Raw genomic sequence first — 26,382 nt, forward strand, 5'->3', positions numbered from 1 at the left:
TGTCTAACACCACATAATGTTGAAAGATAAATCAGTAATTGGGCAATAAGGTACAGTTTTACACAAAAAGAAGAATATTCTAGGACTGTGATTGAGGTGAGTGATGGTTGTGCTAAAACGAACTATATGGGAAAGACAAAGAGCTATGCAAATGGCCAGAAAACAAATATACCCTGTTTTTTATTTGGGATGGTTTGATAAAAATTATCAGTCCTACACGACTAACAAAGCGTGTCTGTTGTCAAGATAAAGAGCTTCAATAATTTCTGTAATAGGACTCATACCCACACTTTAAGGTATCCTTAATATATGATATATTGTTTTTGCAAATAGTTACCATGTTGTTGTTGTTGTTGTTGTTGTTGTTGTCTTCAGTCCTGAGACTGGTTTGATGCAGCTCTCCATGCATAGTTACCATAACGTGTAAATTAAAAACGAATTAGACAATGGTGAAATACACTACAGTACAACTATAGTATATTTCACCACTGACTAATTACTGTTTCATATTCTGAATAAAGTTCAGTATTCCCTGTTCTTACCTTCAGAGTTCAGTCTAGAGATATTGAAGGAATTTACTTTATTCCAACGTTATATCACCACTTTTTTAGGAAGAATTGACTGAGTGGGTCAAAGTAACTCCAAAAGCGCGAGACGTAGGCCAGCTTCTTTTTTTTATGTTACCACCACAACAGATGTAATGTATTTTGTTTAATATCTTTTTTAATTGGTGCGTTCATGCCTTTGGCACTACTGCAAAAATGTATATGAAATTTTCTCTCTGCCATTGTCCTTTGTTTTCTTACCACACAAAGGATCCTTTCTCCAATTCCGGAATGTATCGTTTTGAGTGCGATAAAAGCCAGTTGTGTAAGAGCAGATACATTGGCGAGATAGGCAGGAATTCGTAAACGAGAATTAAATAAGTGAAAAGGCTGCGCAATTCCAAGTCATTTCTGAAAAAGCATTTGACTGACAACCAACATCACCTGCAGCAAGTTAGCGATAGCGTAACTGTATTACATTCCGCAGAGAAAGATCGGATACTCGCTGTCCTGTACGAAATTGAAGTCTTGAGAAATCTTCATCCCCATCCTCTGAATACAATTAATGAAACCACTGATCTACCACAAAAATATTTTGCTTAATTATAACATTTTCCATGCAGTTAGGTGTCCATACAATGTAAAATTTTGTCTGTTTTCTCGAATTTCGAGAAGCTCTTCCTTATTAATGCTGCGATGGTTCTGTTTCCTTTCTGCTGTTACTCCCCGCTTTTCCAGTTTAAACAATTCACCAATCTCCTGTCAGTTTCATACCGCGCCTGCGCTATGGGACGTGTGCGGCCTCAGTAATACGGCTAGTATTTACTACTACATAGTTTTCCTTTTTTTGTTCTTAGCCGCGCAGCACGGGAGAACGGTTTTTGTGGAGTTTGTGTAAGGAAATCCACCCAATATAAGATTTCCTTCCTCCACCCAAATTTTATTGCATATTACATGTTTCAGTATTGTAGTAACTTTCGGTGTCCGGTCGTGATGACCGTTTTCTCAGATTTGTTTAGGTCCGTTTTATTACAACACTGGGGTGACGATGACGTCAGATGGTTAAGTGATTTTATTTGTTCTCTCTTTTAATTTATTTTAACTAAGAAATTTTAGCTTCACTGTTCCTTGTCTGATGTTTCAGACTTCAAGGTCCTCTCCCATTCTCGTGCAACACAATATTTTCATTATTACAATTTACGGCAAAGGATGGAACTTTTAAGTATTCCGAAGCCGATCATGTACAATATGAAAGATTGTGGACTAACAAACTGTTGGGTGGTTTCTTCATTTTTCAAAATGGTATTATACAGTGGCGGCTGGCTCATAAGAAGAACTCTTTGCACAAGCAAAAACTGGGGCAAAGTAACCCCGGTATAAAGAAGCGTATTTGGAGACAAGACATTTGTAGAATGAGATTTTCACTCTGCAGCGAAGTGTGCGCTGATTTAAAACTTCCTGGCAGAGTAAAACTGTGTGCCGGACCGAACTAGAACTCAGGACCTTTGCCTTTCACGGGCAAGTGCAAATGATAGAGCAACTGCCCTCGAAAGGTAAAGTTCTCGAGTTCGAGTCCAGGTCTGGCACACAGTTTTAACCTGCCAGGAAGTTTCAAGATGTTTGTAAACAACCGATGACTGTACATTTCTTCGGTTACAGCATCTAAAATAAATAACCCATACAGGGAAGTAGAGCTGTTGATACGCTATGTGATCAAAAGTATCAGGACACCTGGGTGTAAATGAGTTACAAGTTTGTGGCGTCCTCCATCGGTAACGCTGGAATTCAAAACGTTGAGACAGGTTCTGGAAGGTTTCTTGGGAAATGGCAGTCCAATCTTCACAGAGTGCTACACTGAGGAGAGGTATCGATGTTGGTCGGTGAGACCAGGCACGTAGTTAGTGTTCCACAACATCCCAAAGGTTTTCTATGGGATACGGGTTAGGATACTCAGTGCAGGCCAGTCCATTACAGGGATGTTATTGTCGTTTAATCACTCTGTTAGAGACCGTGTATTATGAACAGTTGCTCGATCGTGTTGAAAGATGCAATCGCCGTCCCGAATTGCTCTTCAACAGTGGGAACCAAGAAGGTGCTTACAACATCAATGTAGGCCTGCGCTGTGTTAGTGCCACGAAAAACAACATGGTGTGCAAGCTCCCTCCATGAAAAACACGACCACACCTTAACTCTACCGCCTCTGAATTTTACTGTTGGCACTACACACACTGGCAGATGATGTTCACCGGGCATTTGCCACATCCAACCACACCCTGCCATCGGATTGCCTCATTGTATACTATGATTCGTCATTGCACACAACCTTTTTCCACTGCTCAGTCGTCCGATGTTTATGCTCCTTACACCAAGCCAGGCGTCGCTTGGCATTTACCGGCGTGATGTGTAGCTTATGAGCAGCAGATTGACTATAAAATTGAAGTTTTCTCACTTCCCGCCTAACTGTCATAGTACTTGCAGTGGATCCTGATGCAGTTTGAAATTCCTGTGTGATGGTCTGGATAGATGTCTACCTGTTACACATTACGACCCTCTTCAACTGTCGGCGGTCACTGTCAGGCAACAGACGATGTCGGCCTGTACGCTTTTGTGCTGTACGTGTCGCTTCGCGTTTCCACTTCACTATCATATCGGAAACAGTGGACCTAGGTATGTTTAGGAGTTTGGAAATCTCGCGTGACAAAAGTGGCACCCAATCACCTGACAACGTTCGAAGTCCTTGAGTTCCGCGGAGCGCCCCATTCTGCTCTCTCACGATGTCTAATGACTTCTGAGGTCGCTGATATGGAGTACCTGGCAGTAGATGGCAGCACAATGCATCTAATACAAGAAACGTATGTTTTTCGGGGTGTCACATAGTGTAGTTTTAAAATGTCGGGAATGTCCGATATATCGACGTTAAAAAAGAATATTATGTCACGTCGGTGTAACGAGAAGAGGTATCAATATATCGCAGGAAAAACTGTCGAAGCAACATTACATAAAAATATCGGCTGCACATCGTAAATACGTATACTGCCGGTTTCAGAGTAGTATATTTAAATATTGATTTATTATTAGATATTCTGTACATCAACAAGCTAGCAGCCTGCTTGTCCCCCTTAGTGCAAAAATTGAAAGGAAAACGATGGACGTTCACGCTTGGCGATAACCACTTTGTAACAATATGTAGTAGCACAATAAAAGGTGTCCGATGGGTCCGTCTTTCAGTTTCGTCACATATCGGATTTTTCCGGAACACTTCATGTCGACTTGCCTGGTTTCTAATTTCTGAACCGCCAGCGAACTAGCAGTTCTTGTGTCAGAATTGCGCGCTGTGAAGCTAAATGCTGCAATTTCTGTTCATTGCGCCGAGCGCTGATTACGTCAGCATTTCCTCTCACTCTTCTCCGAACAACATAAAGACCAATGTTGTCATTTAGATTTTTGTTGATCATTTTGAGCAACTGTTTTTGAAGAATGCCGATGTGAAGAGATAGAACACTAGTTGCGTTGAAAACTGATTTTTGACGCAGCTGCCGGCCGGTGTGGCCGACTGTTTCTAGGCGCTTCTGTCTGGAACCGCGCGACGGCTACAGTCGCAGGTTCGAATCCTGCCTCGGGCATGGATGTGTGTGATGTCCTTAGGTTAGTTACGTTTAAGTAGTTCTAAGTTCTAGGACGGACGGAATGGACAGTGTCTTTAAAGGAGGGTATAGTACGAACATCAACAAAAGCAAAACGAGGATAATGGAATGTAGTCAAATTAAGTCGGGAGATGCTGAGGGAATAGATTAGGAAATGAGACAATTAAAGTAGTAAAGGAGTTTTGCTATTTGGGGAGCAAAATAACTGATGATGGTCGAAGTAGAGAATATCTAAAATGTAGACTGGCAATGGCAAGGAAAGCGTTTCTGAAACAGAGAAATGTGTTAACATCGAGTATAGATTTAAGTGTCAGGAAGTCGATTCTGAAAGTACTTCTATGGAGTGTAGCCATGTATGGAAGTGAAACATGGACGATAAATAGATTGGACAAGAAGAGAATAGAAGCTTTCGAAATGTGTTGCTACAGAATAATGTTGAAAATTAGACGGGGAAATCACATAACTAATGAGGAGGTATTGAATAGAATTGAGGAGAAGAGGAGTTTGTGGCACAACTTAAGTAGAAGAAAGGATCGGTTGGTAGGACATGTTCTGAGACATCGAGGGATCACCAATTTAGTATTGGAGGGCAGTGTGGAGGGTAAAAATCGTAGAGGGAGACCAAGAGATGAATACACTAAGCAGATTCAGAAGGATGTACGTTGCAGTACGTACTGGGAGATGAAGCAGCTTGTACAGAATAGAGTAGCATGGAGAGATGCATCAAAACAGTCTCAGGACTGAAGACCACAACAACAACAACAACAACAAGTTCTAGGGAACTGATGATTTCAGATGTTAAGTCCCATAGTGCTCAGAGCCATTTGAACCATTTTTGACGCTATTCCTTCGTCTCGGAAATATTGTTATTCCATTCAGACCGTCATATCCCTCTCCCCCCCCCTCCCCCTCCCCCTCCTCCTCCCCGGTGAAATCTTACTTGTGCCACCTATACTTTCCTCACACTGTCAGAGAGATATTATGGACGTGATGAAAGCTCAGCAAATTGGAAGGCTCACTCGTGCAGTGAAAGTAAAATTATGTTTTACCACAATTTTAAAAGAACAGTTTCTAATATTTATCGAAAACAAAGAAATAATATGTTAAAAAATAGAAATATCTGCACTCGATACTAACATTTAAATGTCGATATATCGCTATATAAAAATAAAAAAATGGTTCAAATGGCTTTAAGCACTATGTGACTGAACATCTGAGGTCATCAATCCCATAGACTTAGAACTACTTAAACCTAAGTAACCTAAGGACATCACACACATCCATTCCCGAGGCAGGATTCGAACCTGCGACCGTAGCAGCAGAGCGGTTCCGGACTGAAGCGCCTAGAACAGCTCGGACACGCGGCCGGCATAGAAATAAATATCGCCGATTTATATCGATTATTTAGGTTGAAAGTTCGATATACTTATATATTGATATTTTGTAATCAGTCCTGCAGGGAAGGCGTGGCTATAAATAAAGGAAACGTTTAACAAATTCACTTGTGGACACGCCTGTCGGTGAGGTGCGGACTGCGTGCTTGTGACCACCGCGCAGCCGTTGACCCTGTCCCGCAGACCAGAGGCGGACCCAGTCGCTGGCGCCACGGGTGCAACAGGTAGGCAGGGCCGGCGTTAATGAATCGCCGCATTCCAGCGGCCGTTTCCGCACAGCTATGCGTAGCTCACGCAGCGCTGCCGGGGCTCTCTTGCGGCCTGGCTCGCATTAGCGCTGCTGCCGCCGGCCGGGAATGCGACGCGGAATGTCAGCTTCTGCCGACACTCCGCGTCTCTCGTAGGGGACGTTCCATTAGAGGAGAATTCCCAGCTCCGTCTCTCCAGTGTGCAGGCGCTTCCGTTGCCGTCACGCGACACGCGAGCGCGTAGAGAGGACTCCGGCATTGTTCCAGCTCTTGGCCTTCCTTCGGTGGTTCGCTTTAGAAAGACTCGGCTCTTTCCTTGTTGTCACCCTAATTGGTTTCTGTAGGCACGCTCTTCACCCACTGTGGAACACAGGAACGAAAAAAGAATTTGTCTCTTTTAAGCTTCCTTGTAAGATTGTTTCCGATGCTGACCCTGTCACTGACATAATTTTTTATTTCAGGCTAACGAGGGAGACAGTCCCCACTTCCCCTCACCTGTTTTATTCTTATTAACATAGTTTGCTGGACACGACTAAAACATCAACATACACTGTTGGATGGTCTTAAGACAACAACCAGCCACAAAATTTTTTTCAGTTCCTTCAATCAAAAGGTACCGTTACCGGTTTCGAATCATTACGATTCATCTTCAGCCGATTTTCATGCTTTCATAACAACATGCGGTGCGCTCTTTTTACAGATTAGTTGTCCTGAAACATAAATTACACATAATTAGAAGCACGCCACACAGGTGATTGCGTTACAGATTCGCATTGGATGTGACTTCCGTGAAATGTCGGTTTGTAGTATTTGTTTTCGTAGTTTTCGTCCAACAGATGTGTATACATTCCCACTACATTCTTATGGTTGCACACGTAAATTTTTCTCACTGAACACTTTAGATTGGTCACGGAATAGATTTCTAACATGCACCACATGTTTTGATACTTACAACATGCTTTCAAACATACGAGTGTCAAAGATCCTATGATAAATCGTAACATTATAAAGATGTCCCATGTTTGGAAAAAGATCATATATTCACTTATGCAACTGAAACGCCTGTTACACCAGCACAGAGAGACATTGATTTTGTGAGTTTTAGAGCGAATACTGTTAGACCAATTATAAAGTTCTTCCGTTTATTGTTTTTTTTCCTGTCTGCAGATCAAGTAGCAAATTCATGTGTTACTACAATTCTCATGATGCTAAACGTAAATAAATAATGTACTGTCTTACCCATACAGTACTAAAAAAATGGAACAACTTTATAACTAATGTAACAGTATTCGCTCTAAAATTCACAAAATCAATGTCTCTCTGTGCTAGTGTAACAGGCGTTTCAGTTGCATAAATGAATATATGATATTTTCCAAACATGGGACATCTTTATAATATAACAATATATCAAAGCATCTTTGACACTCATATGAGCCGGCCGCTGTGGCCGAGCGGTTCTAGGCGCTTCAGTCTGGAACCGCCTGACCGCTGCAGTCTCAGGTTCGAATCCTGCCTCGGACATGGATGTGTGTGATATCCTTAGGTTACTTAGGTTTAAGTAGTTCTAAGTTCCAGGGAAGTGATGACCTCAGATGTTAAGTCCCATGGTGCTCAGAGCCATTTGAACCATTTTTGAACACGCATGTGTTTGTAAGCACTTTGTATGTATGAACACATGTGGTACATGTTAGAAATCTATTATGTGACCAATCTAAAGTATTCAGTGGGAAAACTTTACGTGTGCAACGATAAGAATGCAGTGGGAATGTATTAACATCTGTTGGACGAAAACTACGAAAACAGACACTTCAAACCAACATTTCACGTAAGTCACATCGAACGCAAATCTCTAACGCAACCATCTGTGTGGTATGCTTATAATTATGTTTTATTTATATTTTAGGACAATTAATCTGTAAGAATCGCACCACAAATTGTAATGAAAGCATGAAAATTGGCTGAAGATGAATTCTAATGATTCGAAACCGGTATCGGTACCTTTTGAATAAATGAACTGAAAATAAATCTGTGGCTGGTTGCTCTCTCAACACCATCAATATTTGTCTTGAAATAACAACTAAGGTCTCCAACCATGGCATCATATGACAAAATTGCATCAACCCACAGACTGAAAAAAAAAAATCGCAAAACCAAGGAGGAGTTGTGCGACCTAAACGAAAGGCAGCTTGATATTAGTCGAGAATGCTTTCAAGGTGACAAAGATGCAATTAGCAACACCTCACTGAGTTTGAAAGAGGCAGCGTGAAAGGGCTACGAGGAGCTGGATGTTGCTTCTGCGATATTGCAGAAAGGCCTGACAGGAATGTAAGCACAGTACATGATCAATGGCAACGGTAGTCACGACAACGTACAGTCGCAAAAAGACTGGGTTCCAGATGGAGGCGTGACAGTGTTCGGAGTACGGCTCTGGCGTATCGTATTGCATCTGCAGCAGCAAATCGAGCAACAGTTGCCACCACAGTGACACAGTGAACTGTTACAAATAGCTTACCTCAAGGACAGATCCGTGCCAGACGCCCTGCAACGTGCATTCCATTGATACCAGACTACCTCCATTTGCGACTTGAGTGCTGCCAAGCGAGAGCTCTTTGAGTGCCCGTTGGAGATCTGCTATGCTTTCTGATGAAAGCTAGTTCTGCCTCTATGTCAGTGATGGCCATGGGTTTCGTTAGATGGAGGCCAGTTAAAGGCGTGTCTGCTTGCTGCACACACTGAACCTACACCTGCAGTGGTGGTCTGGGATGCGATTTCGTATTACAGGAGGAGCACTCTCGTTGCCATCCCATGCATTTCACTGCAAATTTGCACGTCAACTTGTTGATTCGATCTGTTGTTCTGCCCTTCATGAACAGCATTCCAGAGGGCGCTTTCCAACAGGGTAGCGCTCACCCACATACCGCTGTTGTAAACCAGCATGCTCTACAGAGCATCGACATTTTACCTTAGCCTGCTCGACCACCAGATATGTCTCCAATCGAGCACATATGGGACATCATCGGACGACAACTTCGAGCGTAAACGATAAACAGCATCAACCATCCCTGTATTGACAGACCAACTACTATAGGCATGGAACTCCATTCCACAAACTGACCTCCGGCCCCTGTATAACACAATGCATCCATGCTTGCATTCAACATTCCTGGTGCTAAACCCATTATTAATGTACCAGAATTTCACATTTGCAATAGCTTATCTCGCGCCTATATTAACCTGTGATCTTTCAACGTTAATCACTTACCTACGTTAGCTAGACAAATGTACTTCCGAAATTTCGTTACTCCACATTAGTTATTTTTTGGTGTTCGGACTTTTCCGTTAGTATATGGAAACAGGAGGACGCAACTTTCAACCGTTTCGAAAAGATCGAATATGAAAAGTCTTGACGTCCTTACCTAACTTGTACGGTCCCAAATATTTAATCTGCAGCCGAGCGAGTAAGCGCATAGAGTCATAAGCGAGAGGTCTCTGGGTTCAATTCCGCTGCTGATACTTTTCTTCATTCCACACGCAAAATGCCAACGGATTTATTATTACTCTGCAAATTATCGGTTTTAAATGATTTATTATTTCCGCAATATTTATCCTGAAAATGTAGTGAAGCATATATTTTTGCAGAAGCCAAGACAAGGAGACTGGTATGGGCCGTCAGCGTCCATAGACAGAGGATAAGAAAACAGAAGGAAGAAAACCTTTAGGTCGAAAATTAGATGGAGAGAACACGCAGCCAAGATTTATCAGATACTTTGAGCAAGGGGAAAGGATGCCAGGGACACAACGCAGTGGATGAGGCTACATAGCGAGTCCAAAAAGGGACTGCTGTTTGAGGGAGCAGCAGAGTAAGACAAAGCAATATTTAACTTGAAAAAAGAGAAAAAGCTTTTCTCGTAAGTAGTTTGGAAATAAAGGAAAGGATACACGGCCGACCGGGGTGGCCGAGCGGTTCTAGGTGCTACAGTCTGGAACCGCGCGACCGCTGCGGTCGCAGGTTCGAATCCTGCCTCGGGCATGGATGTGTGTGATGTCCTTAGGTTAGTTACGTTTAAGTAGTTCTAAGTTCTAGGGGACTGATGACCTTGCAAGTTAAGTCCCATAGTGCTCAGAGCCATTTGAACCATTTTTAAAGGATACACAAGAATTTCCAATAGAATCAGTACACTCATTTCATTCATATTGTTGCATCTACATTTGTGAGAAATATAATATTAAACGTGTGAAGCAGTGCACGAACCAGGACGATACTCATGGTAGAAACATGGAAAACAATAATTACAGTTATATAAACGACGTATGATGAACGCTGAATATTTGCGTGTGCATGATTACTCAATTTTGTCTAATAAAATTAGTCCTTGTTTTGCATTCATAAAAGGTTGTCGGTCATCAGGCAATTTAGCAGCGTACCACGCATATCGAAGCATATCGCCAAACACTGGTAACGCCGGCTGATGGTGTATGATTGGTTGACTTTTTAGACAAACTTTCCGATAGCTATCTCTCTATTCTATTAGATGATGTGCGCACAATCTTGTAGTCGCGTTATCAGATTCTTGGCCTGCACGTAAAAATAAACGTCGCATGGCTTCACCAGAAGAGGGGGGGATTAATCTAAGTCTGTCAGTTGGCAGAATAACGTGGGGATGAAAGAAAAGGTACCAGTTTCCAGATTCGATCCAGCGACTTCTCTCTTATGGAACTAACCGCTTACTCTCTCATCTGCGGAGCTCTTGAATGCTAGAGACCATATAAAAACTGTAACACGCGCTGTGAATCAAATCGGTGAGGGGGAGTTGGTATGGTCCTCTTATAAGTTGGAGGTTCAAGACCTTGCTCCCCCTCCCTGTCTCCATTAGCGGTCATTTGAAATACTGTGCCGACGTACAAACAAGGGCTATATACCACCATGTGTGCGCTATGCTGTCCGCGGTTCCTCTGTTGTCTTCCCCATTCACTTCGCAGAATGTTTTAAAACTGTATAAATATGTAGCATGAACTCACTAGCACACGTACAGCTGTATGGTAACTGAACAAACTACACTCCTGGAAATGGAAAAAAGAACACATTGACACCGGTGTGTCAGACCCACCATACTTGCTCCGGACACTGCGAGAGGGCTGTACAAGCAATGATCACACGCACGGCACAGCGGACACACCAGGAACCGCGGTGTTGGCCGTCGAATGGCGCTAGCTGCGCAGCATTTGTGCACCGCCGCCGTCAGTGTCAGCCAGTTTGCCGTGGCATACGGAGCTCCATCGCAGTCTTTAACACTGGTAGCATGCCTCGACAGCGTGGACGTGAACCGTATGTGCAGTTGACTTTGAGCGAGTGCGTATAGTGGGCATGCGGGAGGCCGGGTGGACGTACCGCCGAATTGCTCAACACGTGGGCCGTGAGGTCTCCACAGTACATCGATGTTGTCGCCAGTGGTCGGCGGAAGGTGCAGGTGCCCGTCGACCTGGGACCGGACCGCAGCGACGCACGGATGCACGCCAAGACCGTAGGATCCTACGCAGTGCCGTAGGGGACCGCACCGCCACTTCCCAGCAAATTAGGGACACTGTTGCTCCTGGGGTATCGGCGAGGACCATTCGCAACCGTCTCCATGAAGCTGGGCTACGGTCCCGCACACCGTTAGGCCGTCTTCCGCTCACGCCCCAACATCGTGCAGCCCGCCTCCAGTGGTGTCGCGACAGGCGTGAATGGAGGGACGAATGGAGACGTGTCGTCTTCAGCGATGAGTGTCGCTTCTGCCTTGGTGCCAATGATGGTCGTATGCGTGTTTGGCGCCGTGCAGGTGAGCGCCACAATCAGGACTGCATACGACCGAGGCACACAGGGCCAACACCCGGCATCATGGTGTGGGGAGCGATCTCCTACACTGGCCGCACACCTCTGGTGATCGTCGAGGGGACACTGAATAGTGCACGGTACATCCAAACCGTCATCGAACCCATCGTTCTACCATTCCTAGACCGGCAAAGGAACTTGCTGTTCCAACAGGACAATGCACGTCCGCATGTATCCCGTGCCACCCAACGTGCTCTAGAAGGTGTAAGTCAACTACCCTGGCCAGCAAGATCTCCGGATCTGTCCCCCATTGAGCATGTTTGGGACTGGATGAAGCGTCGTCTCACGCGGTCTGCACGTCCAGCACGAACGCTGGTCCTACTGAGGCGCCAGGTGGAAATGGCATGGCAAGCCGTTCCACAGGACTACATCCAGTATCTCTACGATCGTCTCCATCGGAGAATAGCAGCCTGCATTGCTGCGAAAGGTGCATATACACTGTACTAGTGCCGACATTGTGCATGCTCTGTTGCCTGTGTCTATGTGCCTGTGGTTCTGTCAGTATGATCATGTGATGTATCTGACCCCAGGAATGTGTCAATAAAGTTTCCCCTTCCTGGGACAATGAATTCACGGTGTTCTTATTTCAATTTCCAGGAGTGTATTCATCTCACTACACACTCAATTTCAATGCAGCAGTCACTGGGAGAGATTAAGGTTTCGCTGCAGTTTTCCTTTCAGAATTCTGCAGGTTTGCTCTGTTGTAGTTGATTCGCACCTCTGTGATCACTTAAAAGCACAATTTTTTTGGTTTGTTCTTTTTGCGGATCCATTTTTTGGAACAATGTGGTTACGTGTTATTCAAGGTATCTTTACATTGCAAGAACAGTGGGCTACTGCAGAAGCCATATTCAACTCACTGGGTAGTTCTTGAGGTTATGGCCACTGATGTGTTACGTTGCTCGCTGCTTTGGGACGATGGGTCCCTATTTACTGCTATCGCTTTCACGAACATCTGTGTGGTCAATGGCATGAAACCTATCTTATGTAGCACAGCACTGTGCGATAGTGAAACATGTACTTTGGGAAAACGAGAACGGAGGCATTTGGCATGTGGTTGTAAGGTTGTTGCTTTAATTTGTTCTGCAAGCGGTGCTGCTATTCAAGACCATAAAAGTGGGTTTAAAGCTGTGAGCTGTCTGGGGAAGTTAACGTTGATTTCTGCGCAACTGTTTCACCAGATATCCAGTCTATCTTACCAAAATCCCAACCAGACTAACATTAATTATAATCTTTTAACCGTCATACGACAACCGGTGATATATATACAAAAATAGAATTTAAATAAAAAGAAATAAATCAGTTTATATTTGGACATTTATTTTAACATTGGTCATTGTTCCGTTAAAATTTCAGCATATCAAACTTGATTCATAACTAAATTGGTGCCTTATTTAGGATTGTGTAAATGTGAGTTTGTAATCTTATGGAACACATCAAATAGGGAGCCAAGATTGGGAGACTACATACAACACTGCATTCATAAAATAACACACGAAGAACGTTGACACATATGCAAGAGGAAATTAACCACGACCAAACGATTCAATTTTCACCCAAAGAAGTTACGTTAGTAGCGCAATCCTGTCCGTTATGTAATTACCACACACTGGTTTACTAAATTCATACTAACTCTCTGTGAAATCTTCCCGAAAAGAATAGCTGAGGGCTACTTTGATGATTACACCACATGCTTCACGTGGTAAACTTGGTTTACACAAAGAGTGTAACTCCACAATAATTTTGATAATTAAAATAAATAACATCGAAACGCAATTTACAAAAGAAAAACCTCGAACTGGTTACTATCGTCTTGCTATTAACCTGATGGGTCAAACAATCGTATAAGCACGTGGTACTGGTCTCACAAAGTACACCCCACGTGGGTTTAACATAAAGAAAAGTTGGTATATTGAAAAATATTGTCAAGACGAGACGTTATAATCTCACGCACACTAGCATTTAAGATTGAAGATCTTAGAGTTACTGATCAACACGTGGTTCCACTTTACTCACAAATAAGTGACAAAGCAACTATCGGAAGATTGTCTGAACTTCACACTTGAATTACACTGCGTTGCAATTTAAGATAACTTTAGATATGTTAGAGCTAAATCTGAAATAAAGGTGATTAAATTTTCAGTTAGGCTGAACGTAAGAAATCCATTGCCCTACGGACTTGGCAGACACGCGCTTAGCCGGAGATCTTACCACTTCAGACGCTCGCCACGGGCAGACTGACCTGCGCTCCTACCGAGCGTGCTTCCCAGATACAAACGGAAGTGACCAGAGAGACAGCTTCATATGCCAACTTGACAAGGGACGGACAGGAACATACTAAGAATGGAAACCTCTCTGCCTTTAGAAAGCGTAGCTACCTGTTCCGACGTTGGTCCTACTGTTCTCTAGCAGACAGGCTTGTCTGCTACCATCAAGCATGCAACTAGAAATACATTTCCTCATTCATTCTTTCACACAGAAGGGAAGGGGGATGATAGTATCTTATCATATACAGTATATAAAAGAAAGCGGATGTAGGTTCCGTATGAGACTGTGTGACATGAATTACATATAAACTGTGTTTTAAAGTGTAGTAGTGTGACAGATCGTTTATGTTTATGTGTAAAAGTTTCACTGCTCAGTCTCCTCCCAGGTAGTCAGAAACACCACAGTAAATTTAGAAGAGGAATTTATGCCGTAAACGACAACACATTTAAGAAATTAACATGAAAGGAATCCAACAGAGACCTTTCATGGTGCTATAGACGAATGCTGAAAATTTGATTGAGTGATAAGGTAAGGAATGAAGAGGTTCTGCACAGAATCGGAGAGGAAAAGAATATGTGAAAAACACCGACAAGGAGAAGGGAGAGGATGATAGGACATCTGTTAAGATATCAGGAAATGACTTCCATGATACTAGAGGGAACTGTAGAGGACAAAACTGAAGGGGAAGACAGAGACTGGAAAACATCCAGCCGGACTCTGTGGCCGAGTGGTTATAGGCGCTTCAATTCGGAACCGAGCGGCTACTACGGACGCAGGTTCGAATCCTGCCTCGGGCATGGATGTGTGTCATGTCCTTAGGTTAGTTAGGCTTAAGTAGTTCTAATTCTAGGGCACTGATGACCTCAGATGTTAGGTCCCATAGTGCTTAGAGCCTCACTCTTCTTGAGGACCTACGGGGCCACACAGACCAATGATCGTACCCAGTTGAGCTCAGCACAGGATACAGCAGAGACCTTAGCTTCTTCTCTTTACACCGCACTCTCCAGAATAACTCATGCCGCAGGTACCGTCGTCTAGGTTTACAAGGGAGTTGCAGGAAAATGAATAAAGCCGGGAAGTAAAACCAACATGGAGCTCGAGTGCTGACAGGTCCTTTTTCGCCACCACTTAAGGAATATTCCACACCAGTAACAAAAGCACCGCCAGTGGCTGCGCAGAAAGAAGGGCATTGAGGGAATGGATCTGGTATCCCGGGAATGAATGCGGCAAGTAATGGAAATGGACGATAGACAGCGGCAGTACCTGTGACACACAGCAATTGTAAAAATACCGCCACTCGTAATTCTTCACACGAATGTTCCGGTTAATAGCTCTCGCCGCGGTCGGGATAATACAGCCGGCAATCCACCAGCCCGGTTTTCGCTTCTGCTGTGTACAACTGCAGTCTCGCCTGGATCTGGGTTCTCTACCGTGTTATCAGTCCGTCTTCGTTTGTCACTTCGCCACTCTATGGGACGTAGAAACCGCCCCTCATGCAGTACTAGTGTTCTATGTGGGCACAACAACTACTGGACATAAATCAACACGGTTTATCTCCTCAGCCGCAGTACAACAGCCAGAGATGACGTGTTACCACCTGACAGGACACGGCGGGCGGCTAGGAAGGAGCTGGTCTGTAGCCGTGCTGGGGCACAATCATAACAGCGCGGGCCGTGCGGGTGGGCGTGTCGGCAGCTAAACAATACGGGCGGCAGTGCGTGCCACGTCTCTGACCGGGGTACCGCCCTGTCCAGGCACAATGGCCTGCCAGGGTTCTTTTTCTTATCTGGTAACACTGCGGCTGAATGGCACAGCTGTCAGTCAGGAACTACAATACGCACTTTGTTAATGATCCGATGTCAGTATCTGGAACTATATGAGGCCTTGCCCTATGGCGAGCACGTGTGATGCAGACTTGCTGCACACACTTCATTTAATAGTCGTCTTATTGCCACAACTATCGATCCAAAGAAGTAAAAAAAAAATTACTTGTTTCGGCCGTCACCAGCCATCTTCAGTTCTTCAGGATAGACCATGCTGAAAATAAGCTTAAAAGTAAAATGTTAAGCTAAACAGATTACTTCAGAATTTTAACGTATAAGGCACAACTACGACATTCCAAGAGAGGAACCAGTTTACTTCCAAGCACATTGCGGAAACTACGTTGTCAATACAGATGAGTAAGGAAAGTCGTTCGTTCAAATTGAGGAGGGAAAACATAATGACCATCGCCCACCACGGGATTGAATGCCAGCAGGTGGCCTTGTGCTCACGTCGCGCGGCAAGGAAAATATACACCGCCCAGTCACATTAATGTGACTACCTGTCAAGAGCCTGAATAACGGCGTTTATCAGCGCGGACCACAGCGAGACGTCCAGGAAGAGAGTCGATGGGGATCTGTTAGGTACCGACAGGGAAGTGAAGTCTAAGCGACTGTGTCCAGTTGCGCTAGGTTTCTCGGTTGAGGATCCATGGTGCGGACAGTTCGATCGAGGTGGTCCTACAGATTGTCGACTGGGTTTAAATCCGGGGTGTTTAATGACTAGGGGACTACGATAAACACCGAGCGATGGGGAGCAGTCGTTAACACAATGGACTCGCATTAAGGAGGACTACGGTTCAATCCTGCGTCCGGTCATCCTGATTTAGGTTTTCCGTGATTTCCCTAAATCACTTCACGCAAATGCCGGGATGGCTCATTTGTAAAGGCACGACCGACTTTCTTCCCCAGCCTTCCCCAATCTGATGAGACACCTGACCTTGCTGTTTGGTCTCCACCCCCAATCAACCCAACCAACTACGGTAAACTCATCCTGGTGCTTTTCGAGCCACGCATGTTCACTGAGAGCTGTGTGAGAGGTTGCACTGTCCTACTGGTAGATGCCACCGTGCCGAGTGTAAACAAACAACGTGTATAGTTGGATATGGTCCCCAAGGCCATATGCATATCTGTGTTGATCCATTGTGCCTTTCAAAGTGACGAGGCCACCCAGAGAATGCCGTGACAACTTTGTCCAGACCTTAATGCCCATTTTTCTGGCCTGTACCCTTCAAACGATTGTTGGTCTCAGACACCTCACGCCGATTAAGCATAAAACGTGATTCATCTGAAAAGTTCAGCTGTCACCATTCAGTCCACTTACGGTATTGGCGTCCAGAGTCCAGCCTTCATCGCCAATGAACAGCAGTCAGCATGGATGCGTGAAACAGTAAAACACGCGCCTGCTGTTGGGGCATGTACTCAACAACTTTCGATGAATCGTCGTTGAAGAGAAATTGCTGGTAGCTTCTCGGTTAATCTGTGCAGTCAGTTGCTCAACAGCTGCACGCCTATACGCCCGCACTCATTTCCACAGTCGTCGTTTACCGCTGTCATACATGGCCCATTGTGTACCATGATTGACTCGGCACCGCTTTTTGAGAAAACCATTTTTCCACGTACGACATACTTTAACCACGGTGGCACGCGAACGGTTTACAAACTTCACTGTTTCGGAAGTGACTTCACTCTTCACCCGCAAGCCAATGATCATGTCCTTTTGGACATCTGATAAATCGCTCCGTTTCCGCATTACGACAACGACTGCACTGTTTCCGCATCTGCTGCCACTTCTCGTCTGTGAGTGTACGTAGACGCTAATCGTAAGCCATGGGCACATTGTCACTGGACCGTGTATAAGTGAAGTAGAGACGAATGGGGAATCATTGTAGAAGCGACACACCCACTAACGTAGAAATCCACTAAGTGATGCCGGAAAGGTGCTGATTGTTATGGACTGACCGCTGAAAAAGAGCAACTGGGAAAAGGCGAAGCTAGCTGCTCGGCTAATGGCGTGCTCCTGTCGGGAGCACCCATGGAGTGTGGTTGAAGGTCGGTGAAAACGAGAGTAGGCAGTAAGGTGTTGGACGTCCATGCTTCATCATAGAACAGGTTTGTCACAGAGTTGCCCGTCCTGTAACGCAGGATAGTCAGGTATGTGTCAGATTTCACGACAGAGTACAATGCTGCAGCAGGCACAACTGCTTCAGAGCAGATTTTTCGGCATACATCGTAGTATATGGAACTCCGCAGCTGACACGCCCTACATGTCCCCATTTTGATCCAGCAACAGTCATCTACGATTGCAGTGCCATGGGATCATCGTTATGACACTCTGGGTCAATGGTAACCTGTCCTGTGCTGTGATGGGTCACGTTTTTTGCTACACCAGGTTGATGACCGTATCCGGATAGGTTGCCATGGTGGTGAACATCTTGTCGGAATATGTATGTCGTAACTGACGTATGCCGGTGAAGGCAGTAGTATGCCATAGGGGACGTATGCCTGCGCTTTCGAGGGACCAGTGGCAGCATTGGAGCCGTAGACCACCTGAACATTGTAGAGGACCATCTGCATCCCTATATGCCTTAAGGCTTTCCCTGTGGGGATGGCATCTTCCAGCAAGATAACAGTCCGTCACAACACATAACAGAGCTACAGCGTTTTGAGGAGCATAATAGTGAACTCACGTTGATGTTTTGGTCACCAAATTTCCCAGACCTGAACGTGATGGCACATATCTCGGACACTGTAGGTCGCCAGGTCCGGGCCGGCAAGCCATGGGTCAGTAATTTACAGGGACTGTTTGACCTGCACTTAGACGTCGGGTGCCGTATACTTCTCGAAACTTTCCAAGCAATTAGCGGTTCCTTGAAAAGCCGAATCACGCTACACACCAGGTGCACATAACGATTTGGCAATGTGTAAATGCTAAACCCCTATTAGGCATATAACTAACTGCTCATGTGTGCTGTTTCACGTATATTGGCACACTTAAACAAAATTTAAGAGTGCATACAGAGTTTAGTGAAGATAAGGTGTAAAACATTAGATATTTTAGAGCTAAACCTGAAATAAAGGTGATTAAATTTTCTGTTAGGCTGAACTTAATAAATCCATTGTCCTACGGACTTAGCAGACACGCCCTTAGCCAGAGATCTTACCATTTCATACGCTCGCCGCAGACAGACTGACCTGCGCTCCTACCGAGCGTCCTTAACCGATACAAACGGAAGTGACCAGAGAGGCAGCTTCCTATACCAACATGACAAGGGACGGACAGGAAAATACTAAGAATAGAAACCTCTCTGCTTTTTAGAAAGCGTAGCTACCTGTTCCGACGTTGGTCCTACTGTTCTCTAGCAGACAGTCTTGTCTGCTACCATCAAGCATGCAACTAGAAATACATTTGCTCATTCATTCTTTCACACAGAAGGGAAGGGGATGACAGTATATTATCATATACAGTAAATAAAAGAAAGTGCATGTAGGTTCCGTATGAGACTGTGTGACATTAATTACATATAAACTGTGTTTTAAAGTGTAGTAGTGCGACAGATCTTTCTTGTTTATATGTAAAAGCAACACGTTTCACTGCTCAGTCTCCTCCCAGATAGTCAGAAACACCACAGTAAATATGAAGTTTAACCAGTAAGTGCATGGTCACAACTAGGATAATTTCTTCCTGTCTGAAGTACAGGAATGAAACGCTGATTACATAGTAAACGATTTGTAGAAAGGAAAGGTACGACACAACATTCAGTGAAGCACGCATTAGTAAGAATTTTTTTTAAATACGTTTGAGAAAATGTGCGCCTAGCGCTTGCTAGATTATCTGTCAGTAACAGTTTAAGATGAATCACTCAGGACCGCAGTGGATTGAAAACGAAACAGCAACGTTCCAGAAGATCGCAGTAACCCGGTGCGGACCGCAAAGGGAACGCCTGCAACCGCCGATGGAGTGGGAAGGCCAAAGACACACATACTGGACCAGATCCACTCGAGGACCATTCTCAGGTTGCACCTGATGAAGGTTACGAGCCACGTTACCGAAATATCGTGCAAGTACGACGCTGATACCCTGCAGAACACCCGACATCCGAAGATATTAATAACAGTTTATCTCCTCAAAACAGTTTAAATCATATTAGCAATTTAAGAAAAATGCACGAGTGGCACTTACCGAACTCTGTTAATAACTTTCACATGTACCGCCGAGCTCACTAAGTCTTTGACAGATTAAATACCAACAGGTTAATGCAAAGTAGGCTCTTGAACGTAAATGTTAACAGTTGTCAGAATAAAGGCAGATGTATTTAAGAAAGTAAGATATGTAAAATAAAGTTATTTTTATTTTACAGCTCCGGTCTCGAACCGTCAGCAGACCGACATCAGATGGCTCGGCCTTTATAACATCAGCATGTCGGTTCGTCGGTCAGTCGCTAAAAGACCGGCGCCAGACTCGTGCCCTACAAGGGCAGTGGAAACCAGCCCTAAGCTGCGCCGGCACGGTAGCTCAGCGTGTTCGGTCAGAGCGATAGCTGCCCTCTGTAATAAAAAAACTGAGTTAATCGATCAACAACGACCTTCAACGGATGTCCTACGACGTCCGCCCCGAGCAGAAGCAACGAACAAAAGCGAACAAAATCAGATTTAAAACGAAAAAAAGATAATCAAAACTGCAGACACAAAAAAAACCACTCGCCCGTTAACAGGGGAGACAACGGAGGCCCGCGGATGGACTGAACTGCAACAGCCCAAATTCCAAATCAACAAATTGTTAAATACACGGAAAAACAATTACAGATGAGGGACAAACCACTTCGACTTAATGGAAGTGAGAGTGACGTCCCTACATTGGTTCGAACAAACAGTGTCTATACACATAGCAATGGCCTTGAATTTAAGCACCAAGAAACGGGGACTCAGGCACAAGTCAGGCATTTAAAATTGCTCCTGGAACGGCCACCGAACTCAAGTTAGAAATTAGGTTTCTAAGTCCACAGTGATCCGTTTAACAGCCACGACTGAATAGCATTTCGACTGATTATTCGGAACATTGACTCTCTTAAGTAGCGGCTTATTACACCTCAAGAAATGGTAGAATTCTAGTCCATAACCTCCACTAGAACTTCAAAACAGTGCAGAATCTTGTCTTTTAAACTAAACATGCACTTATCGGACAAAATGTCTCATCACATTCAGAAACTGGAATTGGACACACGGGTTGCCGAGAAGTCCTGGATGGAAACGAGTATGTGAACGCTGTCTCTCCTCTCAGCGGTGGTATCGGAATCCAGACACACCAACACGAAGGCCGCAACCCCACCGACTGCGGCATAGTCCCTCTTCCCAGCTCTGCTCGTCCCACTAGCTGCATCCACTCAAAGTTCGCAACTGCCTCTCCATTTCATGACACGGCACTCCCTCTATATTGCACAGCTTCACTCGTTGCCGACTTACCACGCGTGCCCTCTCTCTGACTTTTACTACGAGGTGCATTCAAGTTCAAAGGCCTCCGATGTTTTTTCTCCGGACTGGAAAGAGATAGAAACATGCGCATTGGTTTAAAATGAGGCCGCGTTCATTGTCAATACGTCCCAGAGATGGCAGCACCGTATGGCAGCTGGAATTTTACCGCCAGCGGCAAGAATGAGAACTGTTTTTAATACTTAAATTGGCGACGTTTTCCTTACTTAAACAGCGTGCAATCATTCGTTTTCTGAATTTACGTGGTGTGAAACCAATTGAAATTCATCGACAGTTGAAGGAGACATGTGGTGATGGAGTTATGGATGTGTCGAAAGTGCGTTCGTGGGTGCGACAGTTTAATGAAGGCAGAACATTGTGTGGCAACAAACCGAAACAACCTCGGGCTCGCACAAGCCGGTCTGACGACATGAAAGAGAAAGTGGAGAGAATTGTTTTGTGGGATCGCCGAATGACTGTTGAACAGATCGCCTCCAGAGTTGGCATTTCTGTGGGTTCTGTGCAAACAATCCTGCATGACGACCTGAAAATGCGAAAAGTGTCATCCAGGTGGGTGCCATGAATGCTGATGGACGACCACATGGCTGCCCGTGTGACATGTTGCCAAGCAGTGTTGACATTCAACGACAGCATGAACGGGACTTTCTTTTCGTCGGTTGTGACAATCCAGGAACAAAGCGCCAGTCAGCTCAATGGAAGCACACAGATACACCGCCACCAAACAAATTTCGGGTAACCGCCAGTGCTGAAAAAATGATGGTGTCCATGTTCTGGGACAGCGAGGGCGTAATCCTTATCCATTGCGTTCCAAAGGGCACTACGGTAACAGGTGCACCCTACGAAAATGTTTTGGAGAACAAATTCCTTCCTGCACTGCAGCAAAAACGTCCGGGAACGGCTGCGCGTGTGCTGTTTCACCAAGACTACGCACCCGCACATCGAGCTAACATTACGCAACAGTTTCTTCGTGATAACAACTTTGAAGTGTTTCCTCATGCTCCCTACTCACCTGACCTGGCTCCTAGTGACTTTTGGCTTTTTCCAACAATGAAAGACACTCTCTGTGGCCGCACATTCACCAGCCGTGCTGTTATTGACTCAGCGATTTTCCAGTGGTCAAAACAGACTCCTAAAGAAGCCTTCGCCGCTGCCATGGAATCATGGCGTCCGCGTTGTGAAAAATTTGTACGTCTGCAGGGCGATTACGTCGAGAAGTAACGCCAGTTTCATCGATTTCTGGTGAGTAGTTAATTAGAAAAAAATCGGAGGCCTGAGAACTTGAATGCACCTCGTACACCGCCAGCCACCCAGTTGCATGCAAGGTTCGCAAACCAGCCCATTAGCGTTATGTCGAATCGAGAGCACTGGCTCTAGAGGTTTTCTCGTTCTAAGGAGGATCGTTTTGGCATTAATCCACAATGATTCACATCAGTGTAATCGAGAACCAGCAAACGTGATGAACTGTGATCGTTCCACCATCGTGGGACATTTGCATGCAGTCAGGTGATTGGGCACCACATAATCTAAGCCAAAATCACAAAAAAACATCTGGGTGGTCGTAGATGTATGTCTCAGCTTAATAGCCATCAATTGACTCGTGAATAACATTCCTATCCTGTACTGTTACTGGTTACGAGAAATTGTGTCATTACACCAACATAAGGAAAAGAAACGAATAGCTGAACCCACCCAAAGCAGCAACTCGCCGTACAAAGACCTGCTCGCGTCTGTAAAAGATAATGACGTGCATCTGATGGAACAGCTTCTCAGAGGTGTAACCGTTACAAAATGCTACTCTAGACGGGTGTAAAATGAATACGCGCAACGGAAAATACTGAACTCGAAAATGAGGATTTGGCCCTGTCTGACTACCCCCCGAAGCAGATCTCAGGATCTCTAATGGTGATATTATCTCCTTTTTCTTGCTGTTAAACCTATAGATTACAACACAAACATAAATCAGTGATTAAGGGTACTAGTAACTACAAATGATAAATGCTGTTTCTGCTTATACATTTATTGTGGATTAAAACAAATGTTCATACATCAATATCCAATGGATATAAAAAGATACAAATTGATTTCCTAACTAATCTGATTGATCAATTGCCCAAATCTGCCCCCTCTTGTGGCTACGCGATCTAATATAAATAACGCGAGATGACTGACATCACCTATGTACCAAATACTAGAAGACACTACTTTCAAAAATGATCCACAGTGGTGTGCAACATCAGTGGAAGTGAAATTTATGTGTTCACAGCTGTTTAGCTTTATAGCCCTAATACCCGTGGTCTGGGGGTAGCGTCTTTGATTCATAATCAAAACGTCTTCGGTCCCGGGTTCGATCGCCGCCACTGTCTAAATTTTGATAAATAATCAGCATTGGCGGCCGAAGACTTCCGGCATAAGAAGTCAGCCTCATTCTGCCAACGGCCTTGTCAAAGAGGGCGGAGGAGTGGATAGAGGTTCAGGGCACTCTCTTGTCCTAGGGGTGGGAAATTGCCCCTAAAGGCGGAAGAATCAGCAATGATCAACGACAAGAGGATGTAGAAGGCAATGGAAACCACTGCATTAAAGACACGTAACTTGTATCCGCAGGACATGTTGCCTGTAGTTGAAGAAGTGTCATGATGATCTCCCCATTGGCAAAATATTCCGGAATAGTTCCCCATTCGGATCTCCGGGAGGGGACTGCCAAGGGGGAGGTTACCATGAGAAAAAGATTGAATAATCAACGAAAGGATAATGTTCTACGAGTCGGGGCGTGGAATGTCAGAAGCTTGAACGTGGTAGGGAAACTAGAAAATCTGTTAAGGGAAATGCAAAGGCTCAATCAAGATATAGTAAGGGTCAGTGAAGTGAAGTGGAAGGAAGACAAGGATTTCTGGTCAGATGAGTATCGGGTAATATCAACAGCAGCAGAAAATGGTATAACAGGTGTAGGATTCGTTATGAATAGGGAGGTAGGGCAGAGGGTGTGTTACTGTGAACAGTTCAGTGACTGGGTTGTTCTAATCAGAATCGACAGCAGACCAACACCGACAACGATAGTTCAGGTATACATGCCGACGTCACAAGCTGAAGATGAACAGATAGAGAAAGTGTATGAGGATATTGAAAGGGTAATGCAGTATGTAAAGGGGGGCGACAATGTAATAGTCATGGGCGACTGGAAAGCAGTTGTAGGGGAAGGAGTAGAAGAAAAGGTTACAGGAGAGTATGGGCTTGGGACAAGGAATGAAAGAGGAGAAAGACTAATTGAGTTCTGTAACAAGTTTCAGCTAGTAATAGTGAATACCCTGTTCAAGAATCACAAGAGGAGGAGGTATACTTGGAAAAGGCCGGGAGATACGGAAGATTTCAATTAGATTACGTCATGGTCAGACAAAGATTCCGAAATCAGATGCTGGATTGTAAGGCGTAACCAGGAGCAGATATAGACTCAGATCACAATATAGTAGTTATGAAGAGTAGGCTGAAGTTCAAGATATTAGTCAGGAATAATCAATACGCTAAGAAGTGGGATACGGAAGTTCTAAGGAATGACGAGATACGTTTGAAGTTCTCTAACGCTACAGATACAGCAATAAGGAATAGCGCAGTAAGCAGCACAGTTGAAGAGGAATGGGCATATCTAAAAAGGGCCATCACCGAAGTTGGGAAGGAAAATATAGGTACAAAGAAGGTAGCTGCGAAGAAACCATGGGTAACAGAACAAATACTTCAGTTGATTGATGAAAGGAGGAAGTACAAACATGTTCCGGGAAAATCAGAAATACAGAAATATAAGTCGCTGAGGAATGAAATACGTATGAAGTGCAGGGAAGCTAAGACGAAATGGCTGCAAGAAAAATGTGAAGACATCGAAAAAGATATGATTGTCAGAAGGACAGAATCAGCATACAGGAAAGTCAAAACAACCTTTGGTGACATTAAAAGCAACGGTGGTAACATTAAGAGTGCAACGGGAATTCCACTGTTAAATGCAGAGGAGAGAGCAGATAGGTGGAAAGAATACATAGAAAGCCTCTATGAGGGTGTAGATTTGTCTGATGTGATAGAAGAAGAAACAGGAGGCGGTTTAGAAGAGATAGGGGATCCAGTATTAGAATCGGAATTTAAAAGAGCTTTGGAGGACTTACGGTCAAATAAGGCAGAAGGGATAGATAACATTCCATCAGAATTTCTAAAATCATTAGGGGAAGTGGCAACAAAACGACTATTCACGTTGGTGTGTAGACTATATGAGTGTGGCGACATACCATCTGACTTTCGGAAAAGCATCATACACACAATTCCGAAGACGGCAAGAGCTGACAAGTGCGAGAATTATCGCACAATCAGCTTAACAGCTCATGCATCGAAGCTGCTTACAAGAATAATATACAGAAGAATGGAAAAGAAAATTGAGAATGCGCTAGGTGACGATCAGTTTGGCTTTAGGAAAAGTAAAGGCACGAGAGAAGCAATTCCGACGTTACGGCTAATAATGGAAGGAAGGCTGAAGAAAAATCAAGACACGTTCATAGGATTGGTCGATCTGGAGAAAGCGTTCGATAATATAAAATGGTGCAAGCTGTTCGAGATTCTGAAAAAAGTAGGGGTAAGCTATAGGGAGAGACGGGTCATATACAATATGTACAACAACCAAGAGGGAATAATAAGAGTGGACGATCAAGAACGAAGTGCTCGTATTAAGAATGGTGTAAGACAAGGCTGTAGCCTTTCGCCCCTACTCTTCAATCTGTACGTCAAGGAAGCAATGATGGAAGTAAAAGAAAGGTCCAGGAGTAGAATTAAAATACAAGGTGAAAGGATATCAATGATACGATTCGCTGATGGCATTGCTATCCTGAGTGAAAGTGAAGAAGAATTAAATGATCTGCTGAACGGAATGAACAGTCTAATGAGTACACACTATGGTTTGAGACTAAATCGGAGAAAGACGAAGGTAATGAGAAGTAGTAGAAATGAGAACAGCGAGAAACTTAACATTATGATTGATGGTCACGAAGTCATTGAAGTTAAGGAATTCTGCTACCTAGGCAGTAAAATAACCAATGACGGACGGAGCAAGGAGGACATCAAAAGCAGACTC

This window comes from Schistocerca gregaria, chromosome 8, assembly GCF_023897955.1.
Source record: "Schistocerca gregaria isolate iqSchGreg1 chromosome 8, iqSchGreg1.2, whole genome shotgun sequence".
NCBI lineage: Eukaryota > Metazoa > Arthropoda > Insecta > Orthoptera > Acrididae > Schistocerca > Schistocerca gregaria.